At 41.1% G+C, this 16,128-nt stretch overlaps 1 pseudogene across 1 annotated transcript; it reads right to left on the reverse strand.

Moving 5' to 3' along the window:
• Window positions 1-11,124: 11,124 nt before the first annotated feature.
• On the reverse strand, window positions 11,125-11,900 carry LOC309645775 (pancreatic progenitor cell differentiation and proliferation factor pseudogene; annotated as a pseudogene). The gene has a single exon. The product of its transcript is annotated as a pancreatic progenitor cell differentiation and proliferation factor pseudogene (transcript).
• Between the last annotated feature and the right edge of the window lie 4,228 nt (window positions 11,901-16,128).

Raw genomic sequence — 16,128 nt, forward strand, 5'->3', positions numbered from 1 at the left:
TGTTTTCTTACTTTCTGTATTCTTGATGCTCTGACATCTGGGAGACCAGGAGTTACTGCCCATGGACCGGGGAGTTACTGCTCCTTCCAGATCTAGCTAATTCTTAGAGATAGATAGCAAAGGGCTTTCTTGGGAACACGCCTTTCATATACAAACTATCCACTCCCGGCCCCATACTCTAAACCATCTCCTTTATCTAACTCTCACACAGCAACCCAATATTTCCCCTGCCCTAAATCAACACAGGGCCAGGTGCCAGACAACTAAGGAAAGCACCTATAGCCCAACACCCACCAGAATTATTCAAACTAGCCAATCTTAAACTGTTTTTTGTCCTGCCTTGTTTTTCCTGCAGAAAGCGTAAAAGACTGTTTTCTTTATCCTCATTCTTTTTTTAAAAAAATATTTATTTGGTTGCAGTGGGTCTTAACTGCTGCAGGTGGGCTCCTTAGTTTGGGCATTCGAACTCTTAGTTGTGGCATGCATATGGGTGGGATCTAGTTCCCGGAACGGGGATTGAACCCGGGCCCCCTGCATTGGGAGCGCAGAGTCTTAACCACTGCATCACCAGGGAAGTCCCTATCCTCAATCCTTTTTCTGCCTCCTGAATGACTCTGGTGCTTCCCCACCTATAAGGGGGTGGTGTACACCCTCCCCTTGGGAAATATAAGTAATGAAAATCTTCTTTCGGGACTTCCCTGGGGGGACAGTGGTAAAGAATCCACCTTACAAAGCATGGGATGCGGGTTCGATCCCTGGTCAGGGAAATAAGATCCCACATGCCGCGGGGCAACTAAGCCCACACGCCACAACTACTAGCTCCTGCGCCTCAACTAGAGAGCCTGCGTGCCACAAACTATAGAGCCCATGCACTCTGGAGCCTGCGCGCCACAACTAGAGAGAGAAAACACGCATGCCACAACTAGAGAGAAACCTGCGCGCTGCAATGAAAGATCCCACATGCCTCAGTGAAGATCCCGCATGCTGCAACTACGACCCGACGCAGCCAAAAATAAATAAAATAAATAAATAAATAATAAATAAATCTTTAAAAAAAAATCTTCTTTCAATGACCTCTCTGAGTTGTCAGTCAGTCACCTCCATAATTTAAAATCCTGCAGGTATAGTAATTGAGACAAAAGCCACCCAGATTGAAAAGGAAGAAGTAACACTGTCTTTATTCACAGATGACTTGGTTATTTATGTAGAAGATCCAATGGAATCTACAAAAAAACTACCAGAACCATTAGTGAGTTAAGCAGGTTTACAAGATCAATATACAGAAATCAATTTTATTTATATATACTAACAACAAAGAATTGGAAATTGAGATGAAAACGATGCTATATACAATATTATCAACAATGCCAGATACTTAGGAATAAATATGATGGAAGATGTGCAAAATCTGAACAGTGAAAACTACAAAGTATCGCTGAGAGAAATTAAAGAAGACAAATAAATGGAGATTTCACACATGAGAGGACTAAATACTGTTATACGTCAATTCTCCCCGGATAATATGTAGATTTAACACAATCTCAGTCAAAATCCCAGTAGGTTTGGGTTTTTTTTGTAGAAATTGACAAGCCAATTCTAAAATTCCTGTAGAAAATTAACTACCTAGAACAGCCAAAAAAACTTTGCAATTGAAGAACAAATTTGGAGGATTTATACTACCTGACTTCAAGACTTATTATTACAAGGCTACTGTAATCAAGATGTATTGGCATCAAGGAAGACAAATAGATTACTGGAACAGAACAGAGGGTACATAAATAGACCCACACATTTATGATTAATTAATTTCCAACAAAGATGCAAAAGCAATTCAGTGAAGAAATGATAGTCTTTTAAACAAATTGTACTGGAACAATTTGATATTTATATACAAAAAAAAAACCAACACAAAAAACAACAGAACTTACACTATGTTCAAAAATGCACTAAAAATGAATTGTAGGCCTAAATATAAGTCCTAAAATTATATAACTGAAGAAAAAAACATAGGAGAGAATCTTTGTGACCTTGGGTTAGGCAAAGATTTCTTAGATTCAGCACCAAAAGCATGATCCATAAAAGAAAATATTGAAAAATTGGAGTTCATCAAAATTAACAACTTCTGTTCTTCAAAAGAAACTGTCAAGGAGGTGAAAGACAAGATACAGATAGGGAGAAAATATTTGCAAATCATGTAACTAACAACAGACTTGTATCCAGAATATATAACGAACTCTCAAAGATTAATAAGAAAACAAAATTCCAATTAAATGAGCTAGGGCTTCCCTGGTGGCGCAGGGTTAAGAATCTGCCTGCCAATGCAGGGGACACGGGTTCGAGCCCTGGTCCGGGAAGATCCCACATGCCATGGAGCAACTAAGCTCGTGTGCCACAACTACTGAGCCTGAGCTCTAGAGCCCGTGAGCCACAACTTCTGAGCCTGCGTGCCACAACTACTGAAGCCCACGTGCCTACAGCCTGTGCTCTGCAACAAGAGAAGCCACCGCAATGAGAAGCCTGCACACCGCAACGAAGAGTAGCCCCACTCGCTGCAACTAGAGAAAGCCCGCACGCAGCAATGAAGACGCAACACAGCCAAAAATAAAAATAAATAAATTTATTTTTAAAAAGAACATGAGCTAAAGATGTGAATAGATACGTCATCAAAGAAGATACATAGGTAACAAATAAGCACATGAAAAGACGTGTAACATCATAAGTCATTAGGGAAGTGCAAATGAAAACCACAATGAGATACCACCATACATCTATTAAATGGCTAAAATTAATAGACCAACCATACTAACTGTTGGCAAGGACATGGAGCAACCAGAGCTCTCATCCACAGCAGGTGGGAATGTGAAATGGTGCAACTACTTTGGCCATTCCTTAAAAAGTTGAACATACATCTACCGTTTGACATAGTCATACCATTCACAGGTATCACAGTGTTGACCAGCAGCATCAACCTGGGACTTGTGGGAAATGCCAATTCTCAGGCCCCAGCCTGACCTGCTGAAGTTTGAGAACCACTGCCCTGGGGCAAGGACTGATGCTGGGAACCTGCTTTGTGTGTTACATTTACTTTTCACAGCAATCCTGTGAGATAAAGGAATTTGATTCCCATCTGACAGAGGAAGGCACTGAGGCTCAGAGAGGTGACCTCACTTACTCTGGTTCCCTCCAGGTCTGGATCTGGACCACACTCACGTCTGTCTGCCTCGTGAGCTTGGCGCTTACCCAAGATTGCCCCGATTGCCCCTGCACCACCAACCACCCCCGTTAACCTCCCCCACTTCCCCTTCCTTCCACAGCCCATCCTGAAGGGTCATTCATTGTACTTCATTCAGCTGGACACTTCTCAGGGTCTGGGGAAACAAAGGCAGGAGGGATGTGAGTGTGGCCCCTGAGGTGAGGCAGGACACACGAGGCAAAGAAAGAGCACAGGGAAGGGGGAGGGACGAAGGGCAAGGTCTTGGTCTCTGCTCTTTCCCATGGGCTGTCCACGGGCCTCTGCTGACATCAGCACTCTGTTTACTTCCTCTTGTTTTGCAGGCAGGGAGGGGCCCAGAGAAGGCTTCTCCTGCCCTGGTTGGGTGCAGGCGTGCAGTGAGCCCTCCAGAAACTAGAGTCCAGCTGGGAAGGGAAGACTCTCAGCTTGCTTCACTATGTGAAGCAAGTAGAGGGAGACCCAGGCCCCACAAAGTTGAAACAGGCAGGGGTGACATCTCCCACTTCCTGTGTGTAGGGTGCTTTGCACTCATGTTGGCTATGTTTCCTTATTTGCTGTATTCTTTTTTTTTTATTTTTATAAATTTATTTATTTATTTATATTTATTTTTGGCTGTGTTGGGTCTTCGTTTCTGTGCGAGGGCTTTCTCCAGTTGCGGTGAGCGGGGGCCACTCTTCATCGCGGTGCGCGGGCCTCTCACTATCGCGGCCTCTCTTGTTGCGGAGCACAGGCTCCAGACGCGCAGGCTCAGTAGTTGTGGCTCACGGGCCCAGCTGCTCCGCGGCATGTGGGATCCTCCCAGACCAGGGCTCAAACCCGTGTCCCCTGCATTGGCAGGCAGATTCTTAACCACTGTGCCACAAGGGAAGCCCGAGAAGTTTGCAACCATTGTTTGTTCAAATATTGTTTTCTGCATTGATCTCTATCTCCTCTTCTTCCAGAATTCCGATGACACGTATGTTAGACCTTTTTATTTTGTCCCCTGGGTCTCTAAGGCTCTGTTCATTTTTATAAATCTTATTTTTCCTGGCTGTTCAAGTTGGATAGTTTCTTTTGATCTGTTTTTAAGTTTACTGACTCTTTCCTCTGTCATCTCAATTCTGCTACTGAACTCTTCCAGTTAGCTTTTTGTTTCAGCAAGATCATGTTTGTCAGCTTTAAAGTTTTCATTTGGCTCTTTCTTATGGGTTATATTTTCTGCTAAGATGTTTGTCTTTCCATCCATTTCAAGACTGTTCACCTTTATTTCATGGAGCAAGGTTGTCATTGCTGTGTTAAAGTCTTTGTCTAACAATTCCAACATTTGTGTCATCTCGAGGTGTGCGTCTTTTGCCTTGTGGGTTGTTGAGATTTTCCTGTTTCTTTCTGTCTCAAGTAATTTTGGATTACATCCTGGACATTTTAACTATTGCTCTATGAGATGCTAGGTCCTGTTACAATCTTCGGAGAATGTGGATTTCTCTGTTTTGGCAGCAAGTTGAGCTGACTAACTTCAGCCCAAAGTCCCAACATGCCTTCTATGGGCTGTGATTCCAAAGCCATTTCCATTTTCAAAAACTTGGCTGTGGAGTTTGTATCTGTCCTGTGTGTGCATCCCACCCCCGCTTCCTCTCCTTCTCCCCCTGCCCCTCCACTGCTCATGGGCCACCCTGGGACTAAGTGGGGATCTACAGCACAGTTTAGTTCTCGAAGCCTTTAGTATGTTTTTAGGATCAGTTCCATGTATGTCTTGGACATGGGCTCCATATGCAGCTGATGGAATTCCTCTTTCAAGCTTCCTCCTCTTAAAGATAGAAAGCGGAGGTTTTAGCTTCCTCATCACTTCTTGCATGCCCTTCCTGTAACTGCATCTGCCTTTAGGAGAAGCAGTGAGAGGGAGGGGAGAGAGAAAAGCAAGGGCGGTGCCTCCCAGGCTCTTTCAACAACAAGGGCTCTCTTTCCTAGTTTCTGTGGTCAGGGAGAAGGATTTTTTTCTCTCTCATAGTTTCTGTCAGTGTGAGCATGGCTGCTCTGCAGCTGGGTTGCCACTACTGCCGTGAGGGTGCATCTTTGGGTCTTACCTCAGGGCAGAGCTGGGTAGGATTACAAAATAAAACCAAGGTTCTCCTCCTTGTCTCTCTGTAGTAGTCCTCTGATCGGAGAAGGAGGGTTTTTGTTGGAGCTTTTTCTTCCTGTACCTGCTATGCAGTTCTGGGATTCAGGATGCGCTGAGTCTGAGCTGAGAGATATGGGAGGAAATCAAACCAAACCAAACCATAAACTCACTGCCATACCCTTCCATGAGTTTTGTTTTCTCTCTCCAATCTGTCTGCTAGTCCTTACTTTTCAGGGTCCTCCAATTGTTGCTTCATGTATTCGTCCAGGGTTTTATTTGTAATCAGTGGGGGAGATATAGGGTGGAGTGTATTTACGCATCTAAACCAGACCTGGAACTCCTACCTTGATATTTTCTTTTTTTTTTTTTAACATCTTTATTGGAGTATAATTGCTTTACTACCTTGATATTTTCAATTCCACAAATTAGACATCGTTGTTACTGTCTTATAAGCTCAGTATTACTTTTTTTTTTTGAATTTTATTTTATATTTTTTTAATTTAATTTAATTTTTTTTATACAGGTATTTTTTTATATTGCCACCACTACCCCCCCCACACACCGTTTTCCCCCCTTGGTGTCCGTACATTTGTTCTCTACATCTGTGTATCTATTTCTGCCTTGCAAACTGGTTCATCTGTACCATTTTTCTAGATTCCACATATATGCATTAATATACGATATTTGTTTTTCCCTTTCTGACTTACTTCACTCTGTATGACAGTCTCTAGGTCCATCCTCATCTGTACAAATGACACAATTTCGTTCCTTTTTATGGCTGAGTAATGTTCCACTGTATATGTGTACCACATCTTCTTTATCCATTCTTCTGTCGATGGGCATTTAGGTTGTTGCCATGTCCTGGCTATTGTAAATAGTGCTGCAATGAACATTGGGGTGCATGTGTCTTTTTGAATTATGGTTTTGTCTGGGTATATGCCCAGTAGTGGGATTGCTGGGTCATATGGTAATTCTATTTTTAGTTCTTTAAGGAACCTCCATACTGTTCTCCATAGTGGCTGTATCAATTTACATTCCCACCAACAGTGCAAGAGGGTTCCCTTTTCTCCACACCCTCTCCAGCATTTGTTGTTCGTAGATTTTCTGATGATGCCCATTCTAACTGGTGTGAGGTGATACCTCATGGTAGTTTTGATTTGCATTCCTCTAATGATTAGTGATGTTGAGCAGCTCTTCTTGTGCCTCTTGGCCATCAATGGAACAGGATAGAAAGCCCAGAGATAAACCCACACACCTATGGTCAATTAATCTATGACAAAGGAGGCAAGGATATACAAAGGAGAAAAGACAGTCTCTTCAATAAGTGGTGCTGGGAAAACTGGACAGCTGCATGTAAAAGAATGAAATTAGAACACTCCCTAACACCATACACAAAAATAAACTCAAAATGGATTAAAGACATAAATGTAAGACTGGACACTATAAAACTCTTAGAGGAAAACATAGGCAGAACACTCTTTGACATAAATCACAGCAAGATCTTTTTTGACCCACCTCCTAGAGTAATGGAAATAAAAACAAAAATAAACAAATGGGACCTAATGAAACTTAAAAGTTTTTGCACAGCAAAGGAAACTATAAACAAGATGAAAAGACAACCCTCAGAATGGGAGAAAATATTTGCAAATGAATCACCAGAACAAGGATTAATCTCCAAAATATATAAACAGCTCATGCAGCTCAATATTAAAAAAACAAACAACCCAATCAAAAAATGGGCAGAAGACCTAAATAGACATTTCTCCAAAGCTCTGTATTACTTCTGATTTACCTACATCCTTGCTTCTTTTGTCTCACCATTCCCTTTTGCACCTCAGACCTTACTTCTTTCTGTTATTTTTATTTTGTCTGGAAATGTGTTTATTTTGCTAGTGTTCTTGAAAATAATTTATCTGTGTAAATAATTCTAGGTTGACTTATTTTTCTTAACAGTTTAGAGATAACACTGCACTGTCTTTTGGGTTCCAGTGAGGAGGTAGCTGGCTCATTCTGTAGATACTGATTTTTCATTTTGCCTGCTATTAACATCTCCTCTTTGTCATTGGTATTTTACAGTTAGACTAGAATGTTTATAGTTGTGGACTTCTTTTTATTTATTATGCTTGCTTGGTGAATTTATTGGGCTTCCTGAAAATTCATTGTCTTGTCAAATAGTGCTTATTTCCTATTTTCTCTAATCTCTCTTTCTGAAGTCGTATTATTAGACACAGCAGAATTTTTAAAAAAATTTTATTGGAGTATAGTTGATTTACAATGTTGTGTTAGTTTCAGGTGTACAGCAAAGTGAATCAGTTATACATATACATATATCCACTCTTCTTTAGATTCTTTTCCCATATAGGCCATTACAGAGTATTGAGTAGTGTTCCCTGTGCTATACAGTAGTTAGACACATCAGACTTTTTTACTCTTTTATGTTTGACTTTTTTTTCCTTCATATTTTCCCTCCCTGTGCATCCATGCTGCATTCTGACAGTGTCTTTGGACCTATCTTAAGCCAACCCACAAATTTTGTCTCCAGCTGCATTTAATTTGCTGTTTAATGTACCCATTTACTCTTTTTTTTTTTTTTTTTTTAATTTATTTATTTATTTTTGGCTGTGTTGGCTCTTCGTTTCTGTGCAAGGGCTTTCTCTAGTTGTGGCAAGCGGGGGCCACTCTTCATCGCGGTGCGCGGGCCTCTCACTATCGCGGCCTCTCTTGTTGCGGAGCACAGGCTCCAGACGCGCAGGCTCAGTAGTTGTGGCTCACGGGCCCAGTTGCTCCGTGGCATGTGGGATCTCCCCAGACCAGGGCTCGAACCCGTGTGCCCTGCATTGGCAGGCAGACTCTCAACCACTGCACCACCAGGGAAGCCCCCCATTTACTCTTTTATTTCAATTTTTATATTTTACATTTGTAGAGTTTCTATTTGTGATTTTTTTCCCCCAAATCTGCCTGGTCAGTTTTACATTCTCTTGTTTCATCATACTTCCAATATCTTCTTTTATTTCTTTAAACCTATTGATTTATGAACGATGCCATCTAATACTAATATCAGCAGTCTTTGAAGACAACTTTGCAGTTGTTTCTGTAGTTCTTTTGCTCATGATCACTTGTTTTGTTGTGTTTGATGGTTTTTAAATTGATATTTCATCTTACTTGGAACCTAACCTGTGGGAATTCTTTGAGACCTAGATGTAAGTGCCTTCCTCCAGAGGGGATCTGTGTTTACATCTGCTGGGTGCAGGTATACTACCTATCGAGGGTCACTTTAAATGAAAATTTCAGCTTTGTATTTTTTAAGGCTCACAGGCATTGTGAATTCTGGCCTAAACCCTTGAGAGTGTGAGTGAGGGTTAGGGATGCTCTGAGGGAAGATATTTTTCATGCTTTTCTCTAAAGCTATGGCTGAAGAATCAGTCTCCACTAGCTCCCCCTTCATGGCAGTTCTTTTTCTTCTGGCTCACTGTCAGAGGGTCAGTGATTTAGGGGTCCTGGCTTTATGCAGAGGTCTCATCTGATCTCCATCCTGCTCTGGCCCAGGCTTTGTCTCTTGTCACCAGAGATTTGGAGGCTGGCTAAAGCCCAGGCTTTACCTTTGGGCCCCTGGGGACTGGATGATTGATGCAAGGTATCTTCCAGGATACATTCATTTGCAACTTGCCTCTTATTCTTGCAATATTGTGATTGATAAGAAATATATATATTTGGTCATTTGGATGACCAAAACATATTTCTCATATATATGTGGTTTTCCTCCACACTTCCTGACTCACAGCTCCCAAAACCCTTGGAAATTCCTGAGCCGTAAGAGCAATAGGAGCACTTTTTGTTATAATATTTGGTCTCTTATCCTCAGTTCTTGAAATTGTTTCAGAGCCATAAAGGTGAAATGGGCATCTTGTTATTCATAACAAGCACCTTTTCACCACAGCTGGGTTTATATTAATGAGGTGACTTTTAGAAAGCACCTCAGGATGGGGGCTGGTTGCCAGGGGAACGAATCATGACCTCACCCCCTGATTTCTGTGGCGACCAGAGGGGTTGGAGTTTGAATTAATCACCAATAACCAAAATTTACTCAATCATACCTATGTAATGATTGCTCCATAAAACCCCAAAAGGATGGGGTTTGTAGGGCTTCTGGGTTGGTGAACATGTGGAGGTGGATGGGAGAGTGCTCCAAGAGCGCATGGGAGATACCTGCCCTTTCCCCTACCTTGCCCTAGCATCTTCTCCATCTGGCCATTCCTGAGTTATATATCCTTTTGTAATAAACTGGTGATCTAGGAAGCAAAATGTTTCTCTGAGTTCTGTGAGCCGATCTAGCAAATTAATCAAACCTGAGGATGTTGGCGCCTCTGATCTATAGCTGATGGGTCAGGAGCCCAGGTGACAACCTGAACTTGTGATTGGCATCTGAAGTGGTGGTATGGTGGGATTCCTTACCCTGTGGAATCTGACCCTGTCTCGAAGTAGTGTCAGAATTGAGTTATTCTCAGCTGGTGTCTGAGCATTGCTTGGTGTGTGGGGAAAACCCTCACACCACACTCATTGGAATTGGGGTCAGAACCGTTTTTAACTTTACACCATGATTTTGAGAGGTTTATCCAGTGTTGATAGATGAACTGGAGTTCATTCATTTTAAATGCTGTTAAATATTTCAATGTGAATATTTACCATGATCCACTTATTCATTCTCCTATTGATGGACATTTACGTTATTCTCAGTCTTTGACTATTGTAAATAATGCTGTAATAAACATTTTTTTCCCATGTTTCTTTGGGTACATGTGCAAGAGTTTCTCTAGTGTATATACCTAAAAGTGGAATTTCTGGGTCACAGAGTATGTGCACTTCGAAATTTTGGAGATTATATTTAATTGTTCTCCAAGCAGTACCAAGACACGCTCCCACCACTGTTCACTTTGCCTCCAACATTTAAATTTTTACCAGTCTGATGTGTGTGAAAATGACTGTTTTCATTGGCATGTCCTTGATTGCTAGAGAGAAGAGCATGTCTCATGTTTCGCCCATTTTGGTTTTCTCTTCTGTGAACTGCCTCTTTGTATTTATCTTGTGAATATTGGAAACCAAGGGTAATCATTAGTTAGATCCATTACACCTGTAACCTGCGCTCACTGATCAAGTTCACTTTAACTGTTGCTGCAGAAGGTTTGCATGTCTTCCAAGCTTCATGCAGCCTAAATAATAACGATATTTGCCCAAGTTGTTTTTTTGGTAACTTGGAGTCAGCTGTGTCCAGTTCGAGCTTGAGCCAGATGAGACTGACTACTGACCCTCCAACTGGGCATGCGTGAGTGTCTACTCAGGGACCTTTAGGTGCCAGAAGGCCCAAAACTCCACCATCAGAGCATGGTAACACCATCATTTTCTGGACATGTGTCCCATGAAGAAGCCACAGCTTAGTTGCACCTGTGCAGAAGGACAATTGCCTCACTTTTTCTTTTCTCCGATCACCTTATCACCTTTCCCTGTGCCCTCCATGCCTCAGCTTTATCCCATCAATATGCTGTGCCCCTCCCCTTCCGGGAGACAGATTTGAGATCCATTCTCCCCTCTCCTGGCTTGGCCGCCTCGTGAATATAGTTTTTCTCTGCTGCAAACGTTAGCGTCTCAGTGTTTGGCCTGTTGCCTGTCCAGCGAATGAACCAGGTTTGGTAACATAGTTTCCTATTTCTAAATTGGTTTGCCATTCATTAGATATTTGAAATTCGAATTCTTTGTCAATCACATATGTTACAAATGTCCTCTTTCTGTCAGTGGCTTGTTATTTCTCTTTACTTTTTTTTTGTTTGTTTGTTTTTGTTTTTTTGCTGGCTGCTTGGAGTTTATTTTCTACTTGGTGCAAGGCACAGGTTAGGGGGTGCCGGGAAGGCTCTCATGTGGCTTGGATAGTAAAGAGTGGCGTTCTCTCAACTTCCTTTTTGGTGTTTTGCTGTTTTGATATTAAAAACCCAACTGCTTCTGTTGGCTGCAGCCTGCTGACTCTCAGGGAGGGGAAGGAGGGGGGGCTCTGATGAGCCTAGTGCCTTGGGAGGAAGCCCGGCAGCTGGTGGTGGCCACTCAGGACGGGGGCCTGTAGTTGGTTTGGCCAGGCTGGCCGCCAGGCCGCTGCTTCCCCACGGCTTTCCGAGCCAGGTCACAGGTGATCATGCCGGTGGAGGCCTGGGCTGGTTTGCTCTGGGGACCCCAACACTGTGGCCATGAATGGGAGAGTGGACTTCCCGAAAAAGAAGCTAGCCCACCAGCGTCCCGGGTCAGCTCTGGGGAGACCGGGGTGGCGGGGGATGCCTTCCCCAGGGTACTCGGCACTTCCGCAGGAGCTGTTACTGGAAGTGGAGCCCAGGCGGCGCCGGTAGTAGTCGTGGGTGGCCACGAGCGAGCCGCTGGAGGGGATGGCTGCCATGCTCTTGCTTGTGGGCTGGTGGAAACCTCGGCGGCGACCCCTCGCGGGCCTCGGCGCTCGATCAGTGACGGCGGGGACCGGGGCGCTAGGCCACCGAGCCCATCTACGCAGGAGACCGCGGCCGACGGCTCCACGACCCAGACACGCGGGACTCGCCCCCTTCTCCCTTTACTTTTGAACTATAGAAATTTAAATCTGATCTCAGATTCATCAAACTCTTTGTGTCTTTTTAAGAAATCCTGTCCTACTCTTAAGGTCATAAAGACAGCCTCCTGTATTTTGTGTTAAAAACTAAAAGTTTGCTTTTCATATTTGTTTTTCATCCAGTTAGAACTGGTTTTTGTGTAAGGTGTAAAGTTGGAATTTAACTTTTTCCAGATGGATAGCCACTTGTCCTTGCCATCCTTCCCCACTGAATTATAATGCCATCTCTCTAATATATAAAGTTTCCATTCCTAGGCTCTCTTCTCATTGCTCTATTTGTGCCAAAGCCACATTTTCTTAATTTCAATAACTTTTTAATTTGTATCAATATGTGAGACCTGGTATGTGAGACCCTCATCTAATTTTGGTTCTTCAAAATCTCATTTAGTCTCAGAATCTCATTGCATTTTAGAATCTGCTTGCTGATTTCCATGACAAAACCTGTTGGGATTTTTATTGGAATGGTATGCATTCATGGACTAATTTGAGGAGAATTGGCATATTTATGATATTAAGTCTCTATCCATGACCATGATGTAAAATTAAATAAATTTCAATAGTTATATAAATTTTTCAAGAAGGTCTTACATATCTTTTGTTAGATTTATTCATTTTATTCCTATTAGCATATTGCTTGTTTTGTTAGATAATTGTACTTTAATTAATTCAGATCTATTGTGGTATGATTTACATACAGTAGAATTTATCTTTTTTAGGTATTACAGTTCAACGAGCTTTTAAAAGGTATAAGGTTCTGTAGCCACCATCACAATCAAGACACAGTATTCCACTACCCCGAGTTCCTTCATGTCCCTTTATAGTCAATACTCTCCTCCCATTTCTAGCCTTTGGCAATCACTGCTCTGAATTCTGTCCCTATACTTTTGCTTTTTCCAGAACGTCATATAAATGGAATCATACAGTATGTAGCCTTAGTTTGGCTTCTTTCACTTAGCAAAATACTTTCGAGGTTTGTCCACATCATTCTGTGTATTGGTAGTTGATTCCTTTTTACTGTTGAGTCGTTTTCATTGTATGGATGTACCATAACTTGTTGACCCACTCACCAGTTGATCAGCTGATGGACAATTTCTTCCCTCCGTTTTGGATGATTATGAACAAAGTTGCTATGAACACTGGCATACAGATTTGCATGAGAACATGTTTTCATTTCCTGGGGTAAATACCTAGCAGTGGGATTGTTGGGTCATATGGTAATATGTATTTACATTTATAAGAAATTATCAGAATGTTTTTCAAACTGGTTATGCCATTTTTCATCCCCATCAGCGAAGTGTGAGAGTTTTACTTCCTCTGCATCCTCACTTCTTGGTATTGTAGTGGTATCTCACTGTGGTTTTATTCTGCATTTTCCTGATGAATAATAATTTTGAACTTCGTTTCATGTGATTATTTGTCATCTGTGTCTCTTCTTTGATGAAATATCTGTTCAAATCTTTTTCCAATTTTTAAAACTTGGGATTTTTGTTACTGAGTATTGAGACGTCTTTACATGTTGTGTTGCAAGTTCTTTATCAGATGTGTGTTTTACAAGTGTTTTCTCCAGTCAGTAGGTGATTTTTTTATTTTCTTAATAATATCTTTTGAAAAGCAGAAGTTGTTAATTTTGATAAAGTCCTGTTTGTCAATATTTTTCTTTTATGGATCATGGTTTTGGTGTTGAATCTAAGAAATCTTTGCCTAATTCAAGGTCACAAAGATTTTCTATTTTTCCCTCTAGAAGTTTAATAGTCTAAGTTTTTACATTGTCTATAATCTATCTTAAGTTTTAAAAATATATAATGGAAACTATGGGTCAAGGTTCATTTTTTATTTTTTTTGCACATGGATACCCAATTGTTTTAGCAGCACTTGTTAAAAAGATTATTTTTAACTTATTTAATTACCTTGGCTCCTTTGTGGAAAATCAACTGAACATACAGTCCCTTGGTATCTGTGAAGGGGATTGGTTCCAGGACCCTCTGTGAATACAAAAATCCCAGGATACTCAAGTCCCTTACATAAAATGGCATAGTATTTGCATATAAGCTACACAACCTTCTCATACAATTTAATTTTTAATTATTTATCTTTTATTGAAATATAACTGACATACAATATTAGTTTCCGGTGTACTGCATAATGGTTTGACATTTGCATACATTATGAAATGATCACCATATGTCTAGTAACCATTTATCTCCATGCAAAATTATTACAATATTATTGACATATTCCTTATGCTGTATATTACATGCCCATGACTTATTTATTTTATAAGTGGAGGTTTGTACCTCTTAATCCCCTTCACCTATTTTGCCCCCACTCCCAACCTTCTCTTCTCTGGTAACCACCAATTTGTTTTTGTTTTTTTTTAAATTTTATTTATTTATTTATTTATTTATTTATTTATTTATGGCTGTGTTGGGTCTTCGTTTCTGTGCGAGGGCTTTCTCTAATTGCGGCAAGTGGGGGCCACTCTTCATCGCGGTGCGCGGGCCTCTCACTATCGCGGCCTCTCTTGTTGCGGAGCACAGGCTCCAGACGCACAGGCTCAGCAATTGTGGCTCACGGGCCTAGTCGCTCCGCGGCATGTGGGATCTTCCCAGACCAGGGCTCGAACCCATGTCCCCTGCATTGGCAGGCAGATTCTCAACCACTGCGCCACCAGGGAAGCCCCCACCAATTTGTTTTTTGTACTGATGAGTCTTTCATTTTGTTGTTTTTTAGATTCCACATATAAGTGAGTTCATATGATATTAGTCTTTCTCTGTCTGACATATTTCACTTAGCATAATACCCTCTTCATACACCCATATTGCCAAAAATGGCAAGATTTCATTTTGTTATGGCAGAGTAACATCCATTGTTTAAATATACCACATCTTCTTTATTCATTCATCTATTGATGGGCACTTAGGTTACTTCCGTATCTTGGCTACTGTAAATAATGCTGCAGAGAATATGGGGTTGCAGATATCGTTTCCAATTTGTGTTTTTGTTTTCCTCAGATAAATATCCAGAAGTGAAATTGCTGTGTCATATCCAGTTCTATTTTTAATATTTTGAGGAACCTCCACACTGTTTTCCACAGTGGCTGCACCAACTTACATTCTCACCAACAGTGCACGAGTGTTCCCTTTTCTCCATGTCCTCCTCAACACTTTTTTTTTTTTTTTGGTCTTCTTGATGACAGTCGTTCTGGCAGATGTGACGTGTTATTTCATTGTGGTTTTGATTTGCATTTCCCTGATTATTAGTGATGGTAAGCATTTTTTCATGTGTCTGGAGGCCATCTGTAGGTCTTTTTTGGAAAAATGTTTATTCAGGTCTCCTGCCAATTAAAAAATTTTTTTAATTGGGTTGTTTGATTTTTGATGTTGAGTTGCATGAGTTCTTTGTGTATTTGGATATTAACCCCTTATCAGATGTATCATTTGCAATTATCTTCTCCCCATTCAGTAGGATATCTTTTTGTTTTATTGATAGTTTCCTTCACTGTGAAAAAGCTTTTTAGTTCAATGTAGTCCATTTGTTTGTTTTTGCTTTTGTTTCCTTTGCCTGAGGAGACAGATCCAAAATATATATATATATATTGCTAAGACTGATGTCAAAGAGTCTAATGTCTATGTTTTCTTCTAGAAGTTTTATGGTCTCAGGTCTTTCATTTAAGTCTCGAATCCACTTTGTGTTTATTTTTGTATATGGTGTGAGAAAGTAGTCCAGTTTGATTCTTTAGCATGTTGCTGACCAGTTTTCCCATTACCATTTCCCATTACCATGAAAAGGTTGTCTTTTCCCCATTATAGTCTTGCCTCCTTTGTTATAGATTTATTGCCCATATAAGCGTGGGTTCATTTTGTGATCTCTGTTCTCTTCCATTGATCTAGGTATCTGTTTTTGTGCCAGTACCATACTGTTTTGGTTACTGTAGCTTTGTTTTACAGTTCGAAATCAGGAAGTGTGATACCTCCAGGTTTGTTCTTACTCAAAATTGCTTTGACTATTCGAGGGGTGTTGTGTTTCCATACACATTTTAAAGTTATTTGTTCTAGTTCTGTGAAAAGTGTCCTGGGTATTTTGATAGGGATTGCACTGAATCTGTAGATTGCCTTGGGTAGTATGGTCATTTTAACAATATTAATTCTTCCATTCCGTGAGCAC

The sequence above is a fragment of the Balaenoptera physalus genome (assembly GCF_965194825.1).
Source record: "Balaenoptera physalus genome assembly, chromosome: 16".
Taxonomy (NCBI): domain Eukaryota; kingdom Metazoa; phylum Chordata; class Mammalia; order Artiodactyla; family Balaenopteridae; genus Balaenoptera; species Balaenoptera physalus.